The 23,744-nt window shown below is 45.3% G+C and overlaps 1 protein-coding gene across 1 annotated transcript in view; it reads right to left on the bottom strand.

Moving 5' to 3' along the window:
- The window catches only part of UGT8 (UDP glycosyltransferase 8), a 192,715-nt gene extending 169,363 nt beyond the window's left edge, over positions 1-23,352 (bottom strand). Inside the window, exon 1 of the mRNA XM_063920210.1 lies at positions 23,008-23,352. The gene's annotated coding sequence lies outside the window, so the exon portion shown is untranslated. The remainder of the gene's footprint in view (positions 1-23,007) is intronic.
- Between the last annotated feature and the right edge of the window lie 392 nt (positions 23,353-23,744).

Below are 23,744 nucleotides of genomic sequence, written 5' to 3'. Positions count from 1 at the left end.
CGTGACAAAGAGCAGAGTGTAGAGAATCTCGTATCACTGGAGTGTCTGTTCCGGGAAAGTTGAGAGGCAGGACTGTTAAAGGGCATCTGAGCACAGAGAGTAACAAGAGCTAAAACGGTTGTCTTACAACTTTCTTTTTTCACCTCCCCCTGCATTTTTCCTTTCTTTTCTCCTTCTTATTTTCCTCCTTTCCCCTAACGAAATGGATCGATCACAAGAGACTGCGTTTCGGGTGCTGTTAGTAATTCTGGTTTTGATAAGGACAGTATGTTTTGGTGAGGGTCCCAGAGAGGTCGAGCAGGGATCTGGAATGGGTTCTGATGGCAAGTATGAATTTGTAGGATCTCAGGATCAGCACATCACTTTAGTAAAGGCTGGCATCAGTAAGCGCTCTGGTAGTCAGGGAGCTCGGAGGCACTGTGAGGGGTTATTGTCTGATGAATATTGTATTTGTAGGAATTGTGAGAATATAGTTGAGGATGGGTGCATCCAGAGATGTCAGTCCTACCTTAATATCGACATGGACCGTCATCCGTTGAGTGATTACCACTCACTAGTGGGTAAGGTCTTAAACCAGACAGAATGCTGGATGTGCTCACAGGTACCTCAAGGTCAGAGCAAGTCAGGATTAGTACCATACCCTTTAGCAATAGATGAGGTACTCGAATTACGGGGTGGGAGACCGGTTGACAAGAAATTCAATATTCCTAGGCCCCCTAGTTTGAAGCTCCACCAGTATCATGTAGACAGATCCTTATTATGTATCAATATTTCCAATTACCGAAAACCGGGAAATTGGGAAGTGACGTGGAATGATCAGACAATGACCTTTTCACACAGAGCTGATAGGATACCCATAGACTCTGAACTTGTACGCCAAATAGCCAACAGTGGGAGGTATTTTCGGTATAGGTATACTCGTGGAAGCAAGACCATGTGGGTTGGAAAAGTATCGCCAGGGTATTGTGCCCATATCATCCAGCCCGATACTTGTACTGAGCAGATGGGAGAACTAGGGATAGGTTTCTTTACCTGGAAAGTTTGTAATATGGTGATGTCATATTTTGTCCCCTATGTTCTCCCAGATGATGCCTATCTCATATGTGGGAGGAAGGCGTACAAATGGCTTGCCCCGAGCTCAGAGGGATTGTGTTATATTGGGAGAGTACTACCAGAGGTCATGACCATAACCCATGATAAGATGAAAGATGTTCACCGCAGTGCTCAGGCTCCTTATACTCATACTCACTATGAACACATCATCAAGAGACACCTCATAGATAGGACAGAGCACGCAGCCTCTGATTTGATCCACGAATCCACCGGGATTCAATTCCTTCTCGCATTAGACATCACCCGTACTGCAAGAGGAATTATAATTATAGGTATATCCATGCGCTAGCGAACTTGATAGATAATATCACTGAGATGTATGACGACACCTTCAGGTATACGGGAAGGGAGTTACAAGCTTACAAGAAGGAACTGATTCAGCACAGGATGGTCCTAAATTATATCACAGCCGTGACAGGTGGGTACTGTGTTACTCTGGCAACTCAATATGGGGTGAAGTGCTGTACGTATATTACGAACAGTACTGACGACCCAACGGAGATAATCGATCAAAAGATGGACGATATCTTGCAGTTGAAGTGGAAGTTCAGGAGGAAACACAACCTTACCTTGGCGACCGTGAGTAATGAACTGACCGGCTGGGTCTCATGGTTGAACCCACGAAATTGGTTCTCAGGTTTAGGAGAGTGGGCTCAAAATGTTATTATGAGTGTAGGGAAGTTTCTCCTTTGTATCCTGGGAGTCGTCATAATTATTGGTTTGATATTTAGGTGTGTTCGAATTCTGACGCGGCGCAAGCAGGGCACAAAGTTGATGAGTCTAAGGAGCGAGGGCGCTGTTATAGCAGCAGACCTAATTTATGACCCATCCATAGAGACAGCGTTATGATAAGGATTGCAAATTAATTTCATGGCCTGTTTCTTTCACCCGTTTTTCTTTTGTTTCCCCTTCTGCCCAGATACATCCATCCGGAAAAGACATCTACCCTACCCAAAATGTTTATATGAATGTATTTTAGATATGTGTCTTATCTTCATCTCTGCAACCTCCAGTTAATAGCACACATAGTCGACAGGTGATATCCACATATACCAGCACTCACATATGTTTCCCCCTCCATGTATCATCAACTAAATGTGCACCCCATGTGTTTTAACAAGAAGCCGAAAAGAGCTCGGTAGTGTTTGTTGGCCCATTTACAGACCCTTGATACGGGATGAGAAGGATTTAATGTATACTTTGCAATACCTCGAAGCTTATTTAGAACATATACGGCACAATGATACATGCCCCTCAGACATGGATTCATACATACATGCTTTTTACTATCCCACTAGGTCATACATTTCCTACCTACCACTCTCCCCCGACCATCCAAACTTCTGTAGATATTGTGTAGATATTTTTCTGTTTAGTGATTAGATAGTGGCAGTTATTGGTGACTGCCAAAGGGTGGACAGTCAAAGTCTAAAAATATTGCAGTACACACATCACGTACAAACTACACACAGATGGCCTCCGCTCGTGTAGTTGTTCTGTTGTGCGTGCACATATTCGCAATTTGCGTGTGGTCGCTCCCGCGGTCCTGCGCATTAAAGTGTGGTATGGGTATTTACAGTAGCGTTTGTGAACGCATGGAAAGCTATCAAAACACATTACATATTTAATCCAAATGGTGCACAATGTACACATAGCCTCCCTGCACCACATCAGAAAGTAACAGCAGTTTAAATGGTTTCAGAACAAAGGGATTCACCTTTACAGAATAGGAGGGGACAGAACAAGGTTATAAGGTGGTGTTTGGTATCCAGCTGAAGGGTATTTTAAGGGTAACATTCCGGTGTTGGTTTGAGAAAGATCGCATGTTCTTGCGGATAGTTATGTGCCGGAGCAGAATATAGATATAAACTGTATTTACTGTACATTATGTATGCGGCGGGAATCCAGAGGGGACCACCCACAAGAGCAGTTGGGAAAGACATCGCCTACCTATTCAAACCGACCTATGACCTCTCCTCTACTGTAAATGTGCATTCCTGTGTCCAATGGACAAAGAGATTACAGTATCTATTGTATTGCTTTTTGGAAGAATTGTATAAAGAGAGCCTGCTGCAGGCCTGGTCAGACACAAGACTTACAACGTTATCTATCAGATGACGGAGGACCGGACCGGGTAGCGCAAGCGAATCCACTCACATATGTACAATTGAATGTAGGCATTTACTCTGTTATATTGTATTGTATTATTTGTATTATAACCCCCTTTCAGCAATAATACGCTGCGGTTTCGGAACCCAGCGGTTTAATTACAATCTGGTGTCATGTCTTCATTGCCCTGCTAAGGTTTAAAGTGTATTATCATTGCATTGCATTGCTGTAAAAGGTTTAAAGTGTATCTCTGGGTGTGTACGCGCTGTGAGTACTTTGTACCGTCAGCGCGGTGTTTGTACACAAAGTCCGTACACAGTACGGGACTTTGTACGCCAATAGCGGACAAAGTACGTAGAGTGTGTATTAAGCATAGAGGCCGCAGCGGCTCCATGGTAAAGAGTATTTAAGGTGTGTTTAAGGTATAGCTTTCATTCCTGTAAGATAATCAGCATTATCAAGTGCGTGTCTGATACAGTGCAGGTCGGATACAGCAATGCCGTTGCAGGGGTTGTTGGTGTTGTCCTCAGTATGGGGCTGTCAGCACTGCAGGGGTGTCCTCAATGCATGGGTGCCGGTGGTGTTGGCAGTGTGAGGGTGCCGGCAGTGTCCTCAATATGGGTATACCGACAGTATCAGCAGTGGTGGTTGGACGTGGGGTCCTCAGTGCAGAGGGGAGGGGGGGGGTTAGTGGTTTCGGCAATGCAGGGGTGCAGGTGGTGTCCTTAATGCGGGGATGCCAGCAGTATGAGAGTGTCCTCAATGTGGGTATGCGAAGCGCTGTTGGCAGGGGATAGGTGCAGGCATCATCAGGATAGCAAGGGTGCCGGCAGTCTCTTCATTGCTGGGGTGCCGATACTGTCAGCAATGCAAGTGTCCCAGTGGTGTTCTCAATGCAGGGGTGCCAACTGTGTCCTCACTGCAGGGGTGCCCACAGTGTCGGCAGTGCAGGTGTCCCAGTAGTGTCCTCAGTGCAAGGGTGCCCACAGTGTCGGCAGTGCAGGTGTCCCAGTGATGTCCTCAGTGCAGGGGTGCCGACGGTGTCCTCATTGCTGTGGTGCCGGCAGTGTCGCCAGTATGGGTGTCCCAAGGTGTCCTCATTGCAGAAGTGCTGACAGTGTCTAAAGTGCAGGCTTTGTCTTCTGTGGAGAGATGTCGGCAGTGCAGAAGTGTCTGCTGTGTCCTCAGTGCAGGGGTGCCAGCAGTGTCAGCGGTGCCGGCGGTATCCTCAATGCAGGGGTGCCGGCAGTGTGGCAGTGTTGGCAGTGCAGGCGGTGGCACCATTAGCGTGGTAGGTGCCGTCATCTTGCCACTTGTAGTCTATGGGGACGTGCTTATTGGCTGAAAGCAGTGACAGATGGCTATCTCAGCCAATCAGTGGTCAACCCATTGTATTCAATGGGACTGGCGCCCGAGCCAAAATCTCAGAATCCGACAGCCGGATCCTGAGGTTTTGCCTCGATTTTGGATCTGGGGCAGGCATGGAGATCCCCTATGTTCAGGTTTGTTTGGTTTTCAGAGAACCGGACCCACTCATCTCTAGTTACAACTAGTTATTACATTTAGTAGGGGATATTTTTCACATGGATGATATAGCTGTTGGAAAACTTTTTAGTTAAAGTTAAGGGCCCTACACACTGGTCAATACCAGTGAAAGATATGAATGATCTCGTTCATTAATGAACGAGATACCGTTTATATCTTTCAGTGTGTAGGCACCAGCGATGAACGATGCGCGGCCCCGCCCTTGTTCATTGCTGGTGCCGGCTCGTTTAAACATGCAGGCCAATATGGACAAACTCTTCCATATTAGCATGCACTGCTATAGAGCTGAGTGACGGGGGGAGTGAAAAAACTTCACTCCCCCGTCACCCCCCACCCACCGCCAGCAGGTCGCCCGTCTGCCGTACTGGCCATCGGGCAGCTCGGCGGCGGGTCGCTAGGTGTGTAGGGCCCTTTTGATCAATTAAAAACCGTGTTTTGTGTTTACTCATGTTACCTTTGTCTTTTATTCAGTTTGGTTTGAAGATATGAAACAAATGTGGAAAATATGACAAAATATGCAAGAGAGCAAAAACTTTTCATACCATTGTATTAGTAGTAGTAGTAGAAGTAGTAGTACAAGAAGAAGTAGAAGTAGTAGTAGTAGTAGAAGTAGTAGTAATAATAATAATAATACAGGTTGAGTATCCCATATACAAATATTCCGAAATACGGAATATTCCGAAATACGGACTTTTTTGAGTGAGTGATATAGTGAAACCTTTGTTTTTTGATGGCTCAATGTACACAAACTTTGTTTAATACACAAAGTTATTAAAAATATTGTATTAAATGACCTTCAAGCTGTGTGTATAAGGTGTATATGAAACATAAATGAATTGTGTGAATGTAGACACACTTTGTTTAATGCACAAAGTTATAAAAAATATTGGCTAAAATTACCTTCAGGCTGTGTGCATAAGGTATATATGTAACATAAATGCATTCTGTGCTTAGATTTAGGTCCCATCACCATGATATCTCATTATGGTATGTAATTTTTCCAAAATACGGAAAAATCCGATATCCAAAATACATCTGGTCCCAAGCATTTTGGATAAGGGATACTCAACCTGTAATAATAATAATAAGCATTCCAGAGATTGGCCCTCAAAGCTAACACCATGTAATGATGGTGTTAGTCCATTGTAGCCTATGTGCTACAGATTTTAAAAAAACACGCCACTTCATACATCTGTCTGGTGTAATCACATCCTGCAAAGTGATCTTGGGAGCCTACACCACCCCAAGATCGCATTAAAATACGATTATTAAAAAATGTCCCCCACATATTCTGCAACAAAAAAAAAAAGGGATCGTTCGGTCATTCACTGTTTTATAAGATTGGATCCCAGCTGTATCATTTAGCCTGCAAGAATGTGTGACTCACATCCTGAGGGAGCAGCATAGGGGTGAAGAGGGGAGAGTTTCAGCGAGAGCCCAGTAGCAGTCATGGAATAGCAAACATGGAAAATCCAGCACAACACATTACTGAATTACCAGTAAGCCAGCTTCCTATGATGGAAGTAAAAATCCCTAGCTTAGGCTACAACTTTAGCAAGTTTAGAATGGGTCGAGTCCGAGAAGAATGGAATTACCTCAAGGCTTCACTTCCAGCAGTTCTGCAGCCCTTATAGGCAAAAAAAAAAATGGAGTCCGCCTGTGGCACAATTTTACATTTTCTCATTATAGTGTTTTGTATACAGCAGTTTACTATCCCATAAACTTCTATTCCTCACTGTACACACATTAGATTCTTCCAATTCATGCCAAGCAACTATAGTATATTTTTTTTTTTAACTATGGGGGTAATTCTGAGTTGATCGCAGCAGCAAGTTTGATAGCAATTGGGCAAAACCATGTGCACTGCAGGGGGGGGGGGCAGATATAACATGTGCAGTGAGAATAAGATTTTGGTGGATTATTTTGTTTCTGTGCAGGGTAAATACTGGCTGCTTTATTTTTACACTGCAATCTAAATTTCAGTTTGAACACACCACACCCTAATCTAACTCTCTCTGCACATGTTATATCTGTCCACCTGCATTGCACATGGTTTTGCCCAACTGCTAACATATTTGCTTCTGCGATCAACTCAGAATTAGGCCCTATATTGTGTATGTTGATTTGAAACCCATATGGGTTATTTATCTTTTACTTCTGAGAAAACAATGGATTTATCATATCTTGAAACTATCTGTCTTTTTTTATCTGTTTGCTATTCCAATGTAAAGCTTTCTGCCATTGTCATAATAATTTGGTTGGACAGATTTGGGTGTGTTTGAAGAGAAATGAAGGCGGGTTTTGAATGGAAGAATGTTTCATATCAATTATTCCTGGGTAAAAGTTGTGTATATAGATAAATGAGGTAATCTGCAATTTTATACAAATAAGAATCAAATACCCAATCAAATACCCAAGGAGAAAATGTCATTAAGTACTGTGTATGATTGCTTTAGCACTGCAATCTTATCAATTTTCAAGACGTGGAAAATCCCCCCCCCCCCTTCTGCGTCAGAGTATGTAATCTTGCATGTTATGCCTGCAAAACTAGGCCTCATATCCCATAAGGAATTCTTCATAGTTTTTGTTAAAGAATGTCCAACAGGCTTCAGTTATGACTAAATCCAAGTTGGCTAAAGGACCTCTAATGTCACCAGGGGAAAGAGCAAGGTCAGAACATGGTACCCGAAATGTACCCTTGTGGGCTCACTTCGCTCATCACCAGGTTACTAAAGTGAGTAGTTAGTGATGTGGATTGTGAAAGTACTATCCCGCTGGCCTAGCTCCTCCTCCTGATATCAGAGGTCCTTTGGCCCATTTGTATGTAGCATCTACCCACAGAGTGGGGCTTTACCTCCCACCCAGGGGTGGATTGGGAGGCCGGGAGACCGGACCAGTTCCTGGTTGGCTGGTCCGCTGCCTCCCTCAGTAGGCTGACTTATCCCTCCACTAGACCGGCTGTCACGATCAGAGTTCAGCTCCGAACCGGCAGCGTTTGGAAACAGCAGCTCCGTGAGCTGTGCAGCACTTCCTTGTAATACAAGCCCCGCCCCCTGCATGATACCATGTTGGGGGCAGTGCCAGCCCTCAGCACTGGTGCTGCATGGACATAATGTGACTGACAGGCTACACAGAGGCAGCAAGAGAGGTACACAGTAAGAGAGAAAAATAAAAAAGATGAGGGAGAGTAAAGAGAGTAATGTGGGTGAATGTAGAAGAATGAGAGTGGAGTGAAATAAAAGGTGTAGCACCTCAGACAGCAAAGAACAGTAGGTAATTGAAGAAGAGAGAAAGCAAGTAATAAGCTCTATGTGTGAGATTAGAAAGGACGGGATCAGTATGAAATCCCGCTGGACAGGATTCCGGCGGTCGAAATACCGACACCGGAATCCTGACCAGCACAATCCCGACAGGGGTGGTGAGCGAAACGCAGCCCCTTGTGGGCTCGCTGCGCTTGCCACGCTGCGGGCACGGTGCCTCGCTACGCTCGGCACACTAATTTATTCTCCCTCTATGGGTGTCGTGCAGTGTGGTATGGAGGAGGGATGGGGACAGGAACCTGCGTGCGGTGTGATAAGGAGCCATGGGGACCTGCATGCTGTGTGACATAGTGTGAGTATGTGGTTTGATGCTAACATATGCCAGACAGAATGTTTCATTTCTATTTTTGGGAATTGATATTTTCTATTTATTGCACATGTATATATTTTGTAATGGGTGAGATCAGTAGATAGAAGGAGAGTGACATTATGTAAATGTGCATGACCCTTTTGTAGTAAATTTATATAGCAAGCACCACTATGGCATAGTATACAGCATTATGGGCCTGATCTGAGTCTGACCAGGGATGATGTGGGACGCAGTAGAGGGTCTTTTTTGTCTGAGTTGCGCCACAGATAAATCCTGATGATGGTCGTACAGAGCGCAGTACATACACATAGAAATGTGTTGGGCATTCCTGTGTGGTTACAGGGGGTTGGCCAATCAGACTCAGATGAAGCATAGAGTTTTGCGGGTGTTTAGCTGGAAGTAGCTGTGTATAGAGACGCTGAACCGCAAACATTGGAGGCCATATTGAGGTGGATGATCTACACCAAGATGTATTGCAGCATCTGTAGACACGGACAGTGGGCATCTCATTTCTTGCAGATTTGGACGCATGGCTGTACACCAGGGAAGGGCTATGTAGTGGCATTAGCATGAAGTCGCAGACCATACTGCAGCAAAAATCTCAAGGAAGGCCGCGTCAGGCTCAATGAGGGGGAGTATCCTGCCCACCTCGACAGACCCCACCCCATCAACAGACCCCATCTCCATTAGGCAGCTTCCTGAAATTTCCCAGGCTGGTTTACCATCCCAATCCACCCCTGCTCCCACTTCAATAACACCACAGAGCTGAATGAATTTACACTGACCATACTCCACACCCAACCTGTGTGAAAAGAGAATTTGTAAGTACAGAGAAGAGCAAACATCACAGAAACAGAACTGGACAGCAGCACCTCCAGAATTTTGACATCTTGGGGGTCATTCCGAGTTGATCGCTAGCTGCCGTTGTTCGCAGCGTAGCGATCAGACTAAAAATCAGCATTTCTGCGCATGAGTACGGGCCACAGTGCGCACGCGCGACGTACTTTCACAAAAAACTATGCAGTTTCACACAAGGTCGAGCGACTCTTTTCCGTCGCTCTGTTGATCGGTGAGTGATTGACAGGAAGTGGGTGTTTCTGGGTGGTAACTGACCGTTTTCCGGGAGTGTGCTAAAAAACACAGGCGTGTCAGGTAAAAACGCTGGTGTGCCTGGGGAAACGGGGGAGTGGCTGGCCGAACGCAGGGCGTGTTTGTGACGTCAAAGCAGGAACTAAACAGACTGAAGTGATCGCAAGGAAGGAGTAGGTCTGCAGCTACTCTGAAACTGCTTGAAAAAATGTCAGCACTGTTCTGCTAACCTTTCGTTCGCACTTCTGCTAAGCTTAGATACACTCCCAGAGGCCGGCGGCTTAGCATTAGCACTGCTGCTAAAAGCAGCTAGCGAGCGATCAACTCGGAATGAGGGCTGTTCCCATTTGAAAATAGATTCATGTTATGTTCAGCAGTAAAGTTGCTAATTATCTGCCAAAACAAACTACAGGATGTACTGTACCTATCACAATATTATTACATTGTATAATATAAAGTGAAAAATGGTGTACATGCTATTTCACTACATGTGAATTTTTTTATCTTATATTCCATCAGTTTGTCACTATATCATATGTCAGTCTACTCTAGTGTAAATTTTTTTTACATGTAGAAGACAGTATAACTAGAGATGAGCGCCTGAAATTTTTCGGGTTTTGTGTTTTGGTTTTGGGTTCGGTTCCGCGGCCGTGTTTTGGGTTCGACCGCGTTTTGGCAAAACCTCACCGAATTTTTTTTGTCGGATTCGGGTGTGTTTTGGATTCGGGTGTTTTTTTCAAAAAACACTAAAAAACAGCTTAAATCATAGAATTTGGGGGTCATTTTGATCCCAAAGTATTATTAACCTCAAAAACCATAATTTACACTCATTTTCAGTCTATTCTGAATACCTCAAACCTCACAATATTATTTTTAGGCCTAAAATTTGCACCGAGGTCGCTGTGTGAGTAAGATAAGCGACCCTAGTGGCCGACACAAACACCGGGCCCATCTAGGAGTGGCACTGCAGTGTCACGCAGGATGTCCCTTCCAAAAAACCCTCCCCAAACAGCACATGACGCAAAGAAAAAAAGAGGCGCAATGAGGTAGCTGTGTGAGTAAGATTAGCGACCCTAGTGGCCGACACAAACACCGGGCCCATCTAGGAGTGGCACTGCAGTGTCACGCAGGATGTCCCTTCCAAAAAACCCTCCCCAAACAGCACATGACGCAAAGAAAAAAAGAGGCTTTTTACTGATATTTGGTGTTTTGGATTTGACATGCTCTGTACTATGACATTGGGCATCGGCCTTGGCAGACGACGTTGCTGGCATTTCATCGTCTCGGCCATGACTAGTGGCAGCAGCTTCAGCACGAGGTGGAAGTGGATCTTGATCTTTCCCTAATTTTGGAACCTCAACATTTTTGTTCTCCATATTTTAATAGGCACAACTAAAAGGCACCTCAGGTAAACAATGGAGATGGATGGATTGGATACTAGTATACAATTATGGACGGGCTGCCGAGTGCCGACACAGAGGTAGCCACAGCCGTGAACTACCGCACTGTACTGTGTCTGCTGCTAATATATAGACTGGTTGATAAAGAGATAGTATACTCGTAACTAGTATGTATGTATAAAGAAAGAAAAAAAAACCACGGTTAGGTGGTATATACAATTATGGACGGGCTGCCGAGTGCCGACACAGAGGTAGCCACAGCCGTGAACTACCGCACTGTACTGTGTCTGCTGCTAATATATAGACTGGTTGATAAAGAGATAGTATACTCGTAACTAGTATGTATGTATAAAGAAAAAAAAAAAAACCACGGTTAGGTGGTATATACAATTATGGACGGGCTGCCGAGTGCCGACACAGAGGTAGCCACAGCCGTGAACTACCGCACTGTACTGTGTCTGCTGCTAATATATAGACTGGTTGATAAAGAGATAGTATACTCGTAACTAGTATGTATGTATAAAGAAAGAAAAAAAAAACCACGGTTAGGTGGTATATACAATTATGGACGGGCTGCCGAGTGCCGACACAGAGGTAGCCACAGCCGTGAACTACCGCACTGTACTGTGTCTGCTGCTAATATATAGACTGGTTGATAAAGAGATAGTATACTCGTAACTAGTATGTATGTATAAAGAAAGAAAAAAAAACCACGGTTAGGTGGTATATACAATTATGGACGGGCTGCCGAGTGCCGACACAGAGGTAGCCACAGCCGTGAACTACCGCACTGTACTGTGTCTGCTGCTAATATATAGACTGGTTGATAAAGAGATAGTATACTCGTAACTAGTATGTATGTATAAAGAAAGAAAAAAAAACCACGGTTAGGTGGTATATACAATTATGGACGGGCTGCCGAGTGCCGACACAGAGGTAGCCACAGCCGTGAACTACCGCACTGTACTGTGTCTGCTGCTAATATATAGACTGGTTGATAAAGAGATAGTATACTCGTAACTAGTATGTATGTATAAAGAAAGAAAAAAAAACCACGGTTAGGTGGTATATACAATTATGGACGGGCTGCCGAGTGCCGACACAGAGGTAGCCACAGCCGTGAACTACCGCACTGTACTGTGTCTGCTGCTAATATATAGACTGGTTGATAAAGAGATAGTATACTCGTAACTAGTATGTATGTATAAAGAAAGAAAAAAAAACCACGGTTAGGTGGTATATACAATTATGGACGGGCTGCCGAGTGCCGACACAGAGGTAGCCACAGCCGTGAACTACCGCACTGTACTGTGTCTGCTGCTAATATATAGACTGGTTGATAAAGAGATAGTATACTCGTAACTAGTATGTATGTATAAAGAAAGAAAAAAAAACCACGGTTAGGTGGTATATACAATTATGGACGGGCTGCCGAGTGCCGACACAGAGGTAGCCACAGCCGTGAACTACCGCACTGTACTGTGTCTGCTGCTAATATAGACTGGTTGATAAAGAGATAGTATACTACTAATATTATATACTGGTGGTCAGGTCACTGGTCACTAGTCACACTGGCAGTGGCACTCCTGCAGCAAAAGTGTGCACTGTTTAATTTTAATATAATATTATGTACTCCTGGCTCCTGCTATAACCTATAACTGGCACTGCAGTAGTGCTCCCCAGTCTCCCCCACAATTATAAGCTGTGTGAGCTGAGCAGTCAGACAGATATATAATATATATATAGATGATGCAGCACACTGGCCTGAGCCTGAGCAGTGCACACAGATATGGTATGTGACTGACTGAGTCACTGTGTGTATCGCTTTTTTCAGGCAGAGAACGGATATATTAAATAAACTGCACTGTGTGTCTGGTGGTCACTCACTATATAATATATTATGTACTCCTGGCTCCTGCTATAACCTATAACTGACAGATATATATAATATTATATATAGATAATAGATGATGCAGCACATTGGCCTGAGCCTGAGCAGTGCACACAGATATGGTATGTGACTGAGTCACTGTGTGCTGTGTATCGCTTTTTTCAGGCAGAGAACGGATTATAAATAAAAGTGGTGGTCACTGGTCACTATCAGCAAAACTCTGCACTGTACACTACTGAGTACTCCTAATGCTCCCCAAAATTAGTAAATCAAGTGTCTCTCTAATCTATTCTAATTCTAAACGGAGAGGACGCCAGCCACGTCCTCTCCCTATCAATCTCAATGCACGTGTGAAAATGGCGGCGACGCGGGCTCCTTATATAGAATCCGAAGTTCTGGCGGGTTCGGATTCAGAGAAACCGAACCCGCTCATCTCTAAGTATAACAGTATTTACTAGAGATGAGCGGGTTCGGTTTCTCTGAATCCGAACCCGCCCGAACTTCATGTTTTTTTACACGGGTCCGAGCAACTCGGATCTTCCCGCCTTGCTCGGTTAACCCGAGCGCGCCCCGAACGTCATCATCACGCTGTCGGATTCTCGCGAGGCTCGGATTCTATCGCGAGACTCGGATTCTATATAAGGAGCCGCGCGTCGCGGCCATTTTCACACGTGCATTGTGATTGATAGGGAGAGGACGTGGCTGGCGTCCTCTCCGTTTAGAAATTAAAATAGATAGGAGAGTGAGAGTGAGACACTTCATTTACTTACTGGAGCTTAGGAGGAGTTATACTAGTGACTGATGACCAGTGACCTGACCAACAGTGCAGTTTTATAATTTATTATTATTTAATAATCCGTTCTGTTCTTGTTCTCTGCCTGAAAAAAACGATACACAGTGACTCAGTCACACTCACATACCATATCTGTGCTCAGCCCAGTGTGCTGCATCATCTATGTATAATATCTGACTGTGCTCACACAGCTTAATTGTGGGGGAGACTGGGGAGCAGTTATAGGTTATAGCAGGAGCCAGGAGTACATATTAAACAGTGCACACTTTTGCTGCCAGAGTGCCACTGCCAGTGTGACTGACCACTGACCACTGTGACCAGTGACCTGACCACACTGACCACCAGTATAGTATATTGTGATTGAATGTCTGCCTGAAAAAGTACACTCGTCGTGTGACTTGTGTGGTGTTTTTTTATTCTATAAAAATTAAAAAACTCATTCTGCTGACAGACAGTGTCCAGCAGGTCCGTCATTATATAATATATACCTGTCCGGCTGCAGTAGTGATATATATATATTTTTTATATCATTATTTATCATCCAGTCTATACTAGCAGCAGACACAGTATGGTAGTTCACGGCTGTAGCTACCTCTGTGTCGGCACTCGGCAGTCCATCCATAATTGTATACCACCTACCCGTGGTTTTTTTTTTCTTTCTTCTTTATACATACTACATCTCATTATCATCCAGTCTATATTAGCAGCAGACACAGTACAGTACGGTAGTCCACGGCTGTAGCTACCTCTGTGTCGGCACTCGGCAGTCCATCCATAATTGTATACCACCTACCCGTGTTTTTTTTTTTCTCTTTCTTCTTTATACATACTACATCTCATTATCATCCAGTCTATATTAGCAGCAGACACAGTACAGTACGGTAGTGCACGGCTGTAGCTACCTCTGTGTCGGCACTCGGCAGTCCATCCATAATTGTATACCACCTACCCGTGGTTTTTTTTTTCTTTCTTCTTTATACATACTACATCTCATTATCATCCAGTCTATATTAGCAGCAGACACAGTACAGTACGGTAGTCCACGGCTGTAGCTATCTCTGTGTCGGCACTCGGCAGTCCATCCATAATTGTATACCACCTACCCGTGGTTTTTTTTTTCTTTCTTCTTTATACATACTACATCTCATTATCAACCAGTCTATATTAGCAGCAGACACAGTACAGTACGGTAGTCCACGGCTGTAGCTACCTCTGTGTCGGCACTCGGCAGTCCATCCATAATTGTATACCACCTACCCGTGGTTTTTTTTTTCTTTCTTCTTTATACATACTACATCTCATTATCAACCAGTCTATATTAGCAGCAGACACAGTACGGTAGTTCACGGCTGTAGCTACCTCTGTGTCGGCACTCGGCAGTCCATCCATAATTGTATACCACCTACCCGTGGTTTTTTTTTCTTTCTTCTTTATACATACTACATCTCATTATCATCCAGTCTATATTAGCAGCAGACACAGTACAGTACGGTAGTCCATGGCTGTAGCTACCTCTGTGTCGGCACTCGGCAGTCCATCCATAATTGTATACCACCTACCCTCGGTTTTTTTTTTCTTTCTTCTTTATACATACTACATCTCATTATCATCCAGTCTATATTAGCAGCAGACACAGTACAGTACGGTAGTCCACGGCTGTAGCTACCTCTGTGTCGGCACTCGGCAGTCCATCCATAATTGTATACCACCTACCCGTGGTTTTTTTTTTCTTTCTTCTTTATACATACTACATCTCATTATCAACCAGTCTATATTAGCAGCAGACACAGTACAGTATGGTAGTCCACGGCTGTAGCTACCTCTGTGTCGGCACTCGGCAGTCCATCCATAATTGTATACCACCTACCCGTGGTTTTTTTTCTTTCTTCTTTATACATACTACATCTCATTATCATCCAGTCTATATTAGCAGCAGACACAGTACAGTACGGTAGTCCACGGCTGTAGCTACCTCTGTGTCGGCACTCGGCAGTCCATCCATAATTGTATACCACCTACCCGTGGTTTTTTTTTTCTTTCTTCTTTATACATACTACATCTCATTATCAACCAGTCTATATTAGCAGCAGACACAGTACAGTATGGTAGTCCACGGCTGTAGCTACCTCTGTGTCGGCACTCGGCAGTCCATCCATAATTGTATACCACCTACCCGTGGTTTTTTTTTCTTTCTTCTTTATACATACTACATCTCATTATCATCCAGTCTATATTAGCAGCAGACACAGTACAGTACGGTAGTCCACGGCTGTAGCTACCTCTGTGTCGGCACTCGGCAGTCCATCCATAATTGTATACCACCTACCCGTGGTTTTTTTTTTCTTTCTTCTTTATACATACTACATCTCATTATCATCCAGTCTATATTAGCAGCAGACACAGTACAGTACGGTAGTCCACGGCTGTAGCTACCTCTGTGTCGGCACTCGGCAGTCCATCCATAATTGTATACCACCTACCCGTGGGTTTTTTTTTTTTTCTTCTTTATACATACTACATCTCATTATCAACCAGTCTATATTAGCAGCAGACACAGTACAGTACGGTAGTCCACGGCTGTAGCTACCTCTGTGTCGGCACTCGGCAGTCCATCCATAATTGTATACCACCTAGTCCTACCCGTTTTTTTTTCTTTCTTCTTTATACATACTACATCTCATTATTATCCAGTCTATATTAGCAGCAGACACAGTACAGTACGGTAGTCCACGGCTGTAGCTACCTCTGTGTCGGCACTCGGCAGTCCATCCATAATTGTATACCACCTACCCGTGGTTTTTTTTTTCTTTCTTCTTTATACATACTACATCTCATTATCAACCAGTCTATATTAGCAGCAGACACAGTACAGTACGGTAGTCCACGGCTGTAGCTACCTCTGTGTCGGCACTCGGCAGTCCATCCATAATTGTATACTAGTATCCATCCATCTCCATTGTTTACCTGAGGTGCCTTTTAGTTGTGCCTATTAAAATATGGAGAACAAAAATGTTGAGGTTCCAAAATTAGGGAAAGATCAAGATCCACTTCCACCTCGTGCTGAAGCTGCTGCCACTAGTCATGGCCGAGACGATGAAATGCCAGCAACGTCGTCTGCCAAGGCCGATGCCCAATGTCATAGTACAGAGCATGTCAAATCCAAAACACCAAATATCAGTAAAAAAAGGACTCCAAAACCTAAAATAAAATTGTCGGAGGAGAAGCGTAAACTTGCCAATATGCCATTTACCACACGGAGTGGCAAGGAACGGCTGAGGCCCTGGCCTATGTTCATGGCTAGTGGTTCAGCTTCACATGAGGATGGAAGCACTCAGCCTCTCGCTAGAAAACTGAAAAGACTCAAGCTGGCAAAAGCACCGCAAAGAACTGTGCGTTCTTCGAAATCCCAAATCCACAAGGAGAGTCCAATTGTGTCGGTTGCGATGCCTGACCTTCCCAACACTGGACGTGAAGAGCATGCGCCTTCCACCATTTGCACGCCCCCTGCAAGTGCTGGAAGGAGCACCCGCAGTCCAGTTCCTGATAGTCAGATTGAAGATGTCAGTGTTGAAGTACACCAGGATGAGGAGGATATGGGTGTTGCTGGCGCTGGGGAGGAAATTGACCAGGAGGATTCTGATGGTGAGGTGGTTTGTTTAAGTCAGGCACCCGGGGAGACACCTGTTGTCCGTGGGAGGAATATGGCCACTGACATGCCTGGTGAAAATACCAAAAAAATCAGCTCTTCGGTGTGGAAGTATTTCAACAGAAATGCGGACAACAGGTGTCAAGCCGTGTGTTGCCTTTGTCAAGCTGTAATAAGTAGGGGTAAGGACGTTAACCACCTCGGAACATCCTCCCTTATACGTCACCTGCAGCGCATTCATAATAAGTCAGTGACAAGTTCAAAAACTTTGGGCGACAGCGGAAGCAGTCCACTGACCAGTAAATCCCTTCCTCTTGTAACCAAGCTCACGCAAACCACCCCACCAACTCCCTCAGTGTCAATTTCCTCCTTCCCCAGGAATGCCAATAGTCCTGCAGGCCATGTCACTGGCAATTCTGACGAGTCCTCTCCTGCCTGGGATTCCTCCGATGCATCCTTGCGTGTAACGCCTACTGCTGCTGGCGCTGCTGTTGTTGCTGCTGGGAGTCGATGGTCATCCCAGAGGGGAAGTCGTAAGCCCACTTGTACTACTTCCAGTAAGCAATTGACTGTTCAACAGTCCTTTGCGAGGAAGATGAAATATCACAGCAGTCATCCTGCTGCAAAGCGGATAACTGAGGCCTTGACAACTATGTTGGTGTTAGACGTGCGTCCGGTATCCGCCGTTAGTTCACAGGGAACTAGACAATTTATTGAGGCAGTGTGCCCCCGTTACCAAATACCATCTAGGTTCCACTTCTCTAGGCAGGCGATACCGAGAATGTACACGGACGTCAGAAAAAGACTCACCAGTGTCCTAAAAAATGCAGTTGTACCCAATGTCCACTTAACCACGGACATGTGGACAAGTGGAGCAGGGCAGGGTCAGGACTATATGACTGTGACAGCCCACTGGGTAGATGTATGGACTCCCGCCGCAAGAACAGCAGCGGCGGCACCAGTAGCAGCATCTCGCAAACGCCAACTCTTTCCTAGGCAGGCTACGCTTTGTATCACCGCTTTCCAGAATACGCACACAGCTGAAAACCTCTTACGGCAACTGAGGAAGATCATCGCGGAATGGCTTACCCCAATTGGACTCTCCTGTGGATTTGTGGCATCGGACAACGCCAGCAATATTGTGTGTGCATTAAATATGGGCAAATTCCAGCACGTCCCATGTTTTGCACATACCTTGAATTTGGTGGTGCAGAATTTTTTAAAAAACGACAGGGGCGTGCAAGAGATGCTGTCGGTGGCCAGAAGAATTGCGGGACACTTTCGGCGTACAGGCACCACGTACAGAAGACTGGAGCACCACCAAAAACTACTGAACCTGCCCTGCCATCATCTGAAGCAAGAAGTGGTAACGAGGTGGAATTCAACCCTCTATATGCTTCAGAGGTTGGAGGAGCAGCAAAAGGCCATTCAAGCCTATACAATTGAGCACGATATAGGAGGTGGAATGCACCTGTCTCAAGCGCAGTGGAGAATGATTTCAACGTTGTGCAAGGTTCTGATGCCCTTTGAACTTGCCACACGTGAAGTCAGTTCAGACACTGCCAGCCTGAGTCAGGTCATTCCCCTCATCAGGCTTTTGCAGAAGAAGCTGGAGACATTGAAGGAGGAGCTAACACGGAGCGATTCCGCTAGGCATGTGGGACTTGTGGATGGAGCCCTTAATTCGCTTAACAAGGATTCACGGGTGGTCAATCTGTTGAAATCAGAGCACTACATTTTGGCCACCGTGCTCGATCCTAGATTTAAAGCCTACCTTGGATCTCTCTTTCCGGCAGACACAAGTCTGCTGGGGTTGAAAGACCTGCTGGTGAGAAAATTGTCAAGTCAAGCGGAACGCGACCTGTCAACATCTCCTCCTTCACATTCTCCCGCAACTGGGGGTGCGAGGAAAAGGCTCAGAATTCCGAGCCCACCCGCTGGCGGTGATGCAGGGCAGTCTGGAGCGACTGCTGATGCTGACATCTGGTCCGGACTGAAGGACCTGACAACGATTACGGACATGTCGTCTACTGTCACTGCATATGATTCTCTCAACATTGAAAGAATGGTGGAGGATTATATGAGTGACCGCATCCAAGTAGGCACGTCACACAGTCCGTACTTATACTGGCAGGAAAAAGAGGCAATTTGGAGGCCCTTGCACAAACTGGCTTTATTCTACCTAAGTTGCCCTCCCACAAGTGTGTACTCCGAAAGAGTGTTTAGTGCCGCCGCTCACCTTGTCAGCAATCGGCGTACGAGGTTACATCCAGAAAATATGGAGAAGATGATGTTCATTATAATGAATTATAATCAATTCCTCCGCGGAGACATTGACCAGCAGCAATTGCCTCCACAAAGTACACAGGGAGCTGAGATGGTGGATTCCAGAGGGGACGAATTGATAATCTGTGAGGAGGGGGATGTACACGGTGATATATCGGAGGATGATGATGAGGTGGACATCTTGCCTCTGTAGAGCCAGTTTGTGCAAGGAGAGATTAATTGCTTCTTTTTTGGTGGGGGCCCAAACCAACCCGTCATATCAGTCACAGTCGTGTGGCAGACCCTGTCACTGAAATGATGGGTTGGTTAAAGTGTGCATGTCCTGTTTATACAACATAAGGGTGGGTGGGAGGGCCCAAGGACAATTCCATCTTGCACCTCTTTTTTCTTTCATTTTTCTTTGCGTCATGTGCTGTTTGGGGAGGGTTTTTTGGAAGGGACATCCTGCGTGACACTGCAGTGCCACTCCTAGATGGGCTTGGTGTTTGTGTCGGCCACTAGGGTCGCTTATCTTACTCACACAGCTACCTCATTGCGCCTCTTTTTTTCTTTGCATCATGTGCTGTTTGGGGAGGGTTTTTTGGAAGGGACATCCTGCGTGACACTGCAGTGACACTCCTAGATGGGCCCGGTGTTTGTGTCGGCCACTAGGGTCGCTTATCTTACTCAAACAGCTACCTCATTGCGCCTCTTTTTTTCTTTGCGTCATGTGCTGTTTGGGGAGGGTTTTTTGGAAGGGACATCCTGCGTGACACTGCAGTGACACTCCTAGATGGGCCCGGTGTTTGTGTCGGCCACTAGGGTCGCTTATCTTACTCACACAGCTACCTCATTGCGCCTCTTTTTTTCTTTGCGTCATGTGCTGTTTGGGGAGGGTTTTTTGGAAGGGACATCCTGCGTGACACTGCAGTGACACTCCTAGATGGGCCCGGTGTTTGTGTCGGCCACTAGGGTCGCTTATCTTACTCACACAGCTACCTCATTGCGCCTCTTTTTTTCTTTGCGTCATGTGCTGTTTGGGGAGGGTTTTTTGGAAGGGACATCCTGCGTGACACTGCAGTGCCACTCCTAGATGGGCCCGGTGTTTGTGTTGGCCACTAGGGTCGCTTATCTTACTCACACAGCTACCTCATTGCGCCTCTTTTTTTCTTTGCGTCATGTGCTGTTTGGGGAGGGTTTTTTGGAAGGGACATCCTGCGTGACACTGCAGTGACACTCCTAGATGGGCCCGGTGTTTGTGTCGGCCACTAGGGTCGCTTATCTTACTCACACAGCTACCTCATTGCGCCTCTTTTTTTCTTTGCGTCATGTGCTGTTTGGGGAGGGTGTTTTGGAAGGGACATCCTGCGTGACACTGCAGTGCCACTCCTAGATGGGCCAGGTGTTTGTGTCGGCCACTAGGGTCGCTTAGCTTAGTCATCCAGCGACCTCGGTGCAAATTTTAGGACTAAAAATAATATTGTGAGGTGTGAGGTATTCAGAATAGACTGAAAATGAGTGGAAATGATGGTTTTTGAGGTTAATAATACTTTGGGATCAAAATGACCCCCAAATTCTATGATTTAAGCTGTTTTTTAGGTTTTTTGGAAAAAAACACCCGAATCCAAAACACACCCGAATCCGACAAAAAAAATTCGGTTAGGTTTTGCCAAAACGCGGTCGAACCCAAAACACGGCCGCGGAACCGAACCCAAAACCAAAACACAAAACCCGAAAAATTTCCGGCGCTCATCTCTAGTATTTACTATGCTTAAGCCGGGTACTCACTGGGCGATGCTGAAATGCCGCCGATGAATGACTATATCATTGATCGATATAGTGTTCAACGATATAGGGGCTAATTCAGACCTGATTGCTGCTGTGCGAAAATGCACAGCAGCGATCAGGTCTGAACTGTGCATGTGCTGGCGCCGCAGTGCTCCGACGCATGCCAGACAGCCGACGGCTGTCTTAGCCCTGCGATCGCCGCGACACTGGGCGGAAGGGGGTGAGCCGTTTAGGGGGCGCAGTCCGGGCAACGCAAGCGTGCCCGCACCGTTGGGTGGGCGGGCTGCGGCGGCTGCATGACATCACAAGCAGCTGCTGTGACCCGGGCAGCGACGAGTAGCTCCCTGCCAGCACGCAGGAGCTGTGCTGGCTGGGAGCTACTCTTCAAGTACAAAAGCATTGCCACTGTGCGATGCTTCTGTACTTGTGTGGCGGGGTAGGGCCTGACATGCAGGGCGGACTAGCCCTGTGCTGGGCGTCCCCCCGCATGTCAGGGAAGCTGATCACATATGTGCTGGTCTGAATCACCCCCATAGTGTGTACACACTGAACATTATCTTTCAACGACAGCAATCAGTGACATCACCGCCGCCATTCCCGGATATGCAGCTCAGCCCGACATTGATGGGTTGAGCTGCATGTCATCTCAATATTAGTGATCGCTGAGTGACATGCGGGAGCGTGCATCGTTCATCGGTCTCCAATATTACCCCCATACACACTGGACAATATTAACTTTTATGTTGTTATCATTTATTTTTTAGGCTGAAATCGCCCAGTGTGTACCCGGCTTAAATAGCAAAATGTTAACGATGATGATGATAATTATAATAATAATAATAATAATAATAATAATCAAGGTAAAGACTACCACTGTTTACTTGTGGTGCCGTTCTTCTTGTGCCCACTGCTTAATGAATGCAGCCAGTGCTTGTGATTCACTGTACTAGTTGCTTTGCACTCAAACCCAGGGCGCAGCAGAAATGTAGGTATAGCATGTACTACTGATGGTGCATTCTACTGATAGTAACTACATGGAGCAGTAGACGCATGTACCATACAGACCTCTATAATAGATAAAACTAAAAAAACAAAGATCTGTGTAATAACATATTCCTACAGTACATACAGGACACTGTAGCAATAGCTAATGTAAACAAAATAAAAATATTACCTTGTAAGTATGAGTCCTAAAATCTCTTCACAACATGAAATAGTCACTGGTAATAAATGACATTGTAAAATATACATTTATGTGAGCATACTATTACTACTAAACAGCATAGTTAGGTAACACACCTCAGCTGTATTTATGGAAATGCTGGAGAAACTTTATGACCTTGCCTACTGAACATTGCACCTGTACTGAAATGACAATGACGACAGAGCAATAACTCCGTACAAAGTGCATAATGGATGTACACAGAATACATGTTGCATGTTCTGCATTGATGTTACGCCGGCAGTCAGAGCAGTGTCCCCCTGCTATAGATACTGTGGACAGTGGACACACGATACTATATCATAGGGAGCGCATGATGCAGGTGACTCGTTAAACCAGTTGTTCATACTGCACCTGTCTGGTTTGGTTATAAATTTATATTCCCAACAAATATGCCCGGACAGCAATCTACACTATATAATCCTCACAGTACAACATTATACAGTCACTGAAGACGTACTATAGCCTAATCAACTGAATTGTTCTTCACAGTGTACTTTATTCTGGATAGCTCACCTGTTATTTGTTGTGCTGATGATGCTCTTTTTAATATGCTATTACAAATAAATGTCCCCAAAGCAGTGGAGGTGAATTAGTAGAGGTAAGTATGCCGAGGGATCATGGAGTGCCCTTGCAGTATGAGAAGCTGCCACTCTCCAGTGAGAAGAACTGCTGTAGGTGATGAGGCAACAGGTAGAGGAGTGCAGGATAACCAGACCTCACTTGGTAAGCGTTTCCTCGCTAGAAGGTTTCTGTCCTTTTAGTTTCTGCAGTATTTTTGTGATGTTATTTTCTGCCTGGACACTTGATACTGTATGACGTCCTCCCCTTCTCACTGGCTTTCACTCTCCTTTCTCTCAGGCTTCTGTGCCCTTTTAACTTCAATAAATGTCCCTGATCTAACCCCTCCTCTCCCTGTCCTAATCTGCATACAACTCTTCACTGAGACTCTGTTACACCCTGGGGGAGGATACTAGCGTTGTGCTTGTTAAAACACAGATGTTTATGCAAAAAGGCATGATGATTTATTTCACACCATCATTTAACATAAAGCTAAAATAAATATGTTGTATGATAAAAGAAAAACACATATATACAAAGTGCAAAATTACTGTGTTATGTGCTCTGATTTGCGCAAGCAAGATGGCAGCATTTGTGTAGGAGCAGATGGAGTGCAAAAGCAGGTTTCATTTTGTAATATTGAAATGAGTGGCGGAACAGGCAGCGCTTGGGGCATGTTGGTCCCAATGGCC

This window comes from Pseudophryne corroboree, chromosome 1 (genome assembly GCF_028390025.1).
Source record: "Pseudophryne corroboree isolate aPseCor3 chromosome 1, aPseCor3.hap2, whole genome shotgun sequence".
Classification (NCBI taxonomy): Eukaryota; Metazoa; Chordata; class Amphibia; order Anura; family Myobatrachidae; genus Pseudophryne; species Pseudophryne corroboree.
Note: the sequence above shows the minus strand (reverse complement) of the source record. Positions and strands in the feature narration are given on the sequence as shown.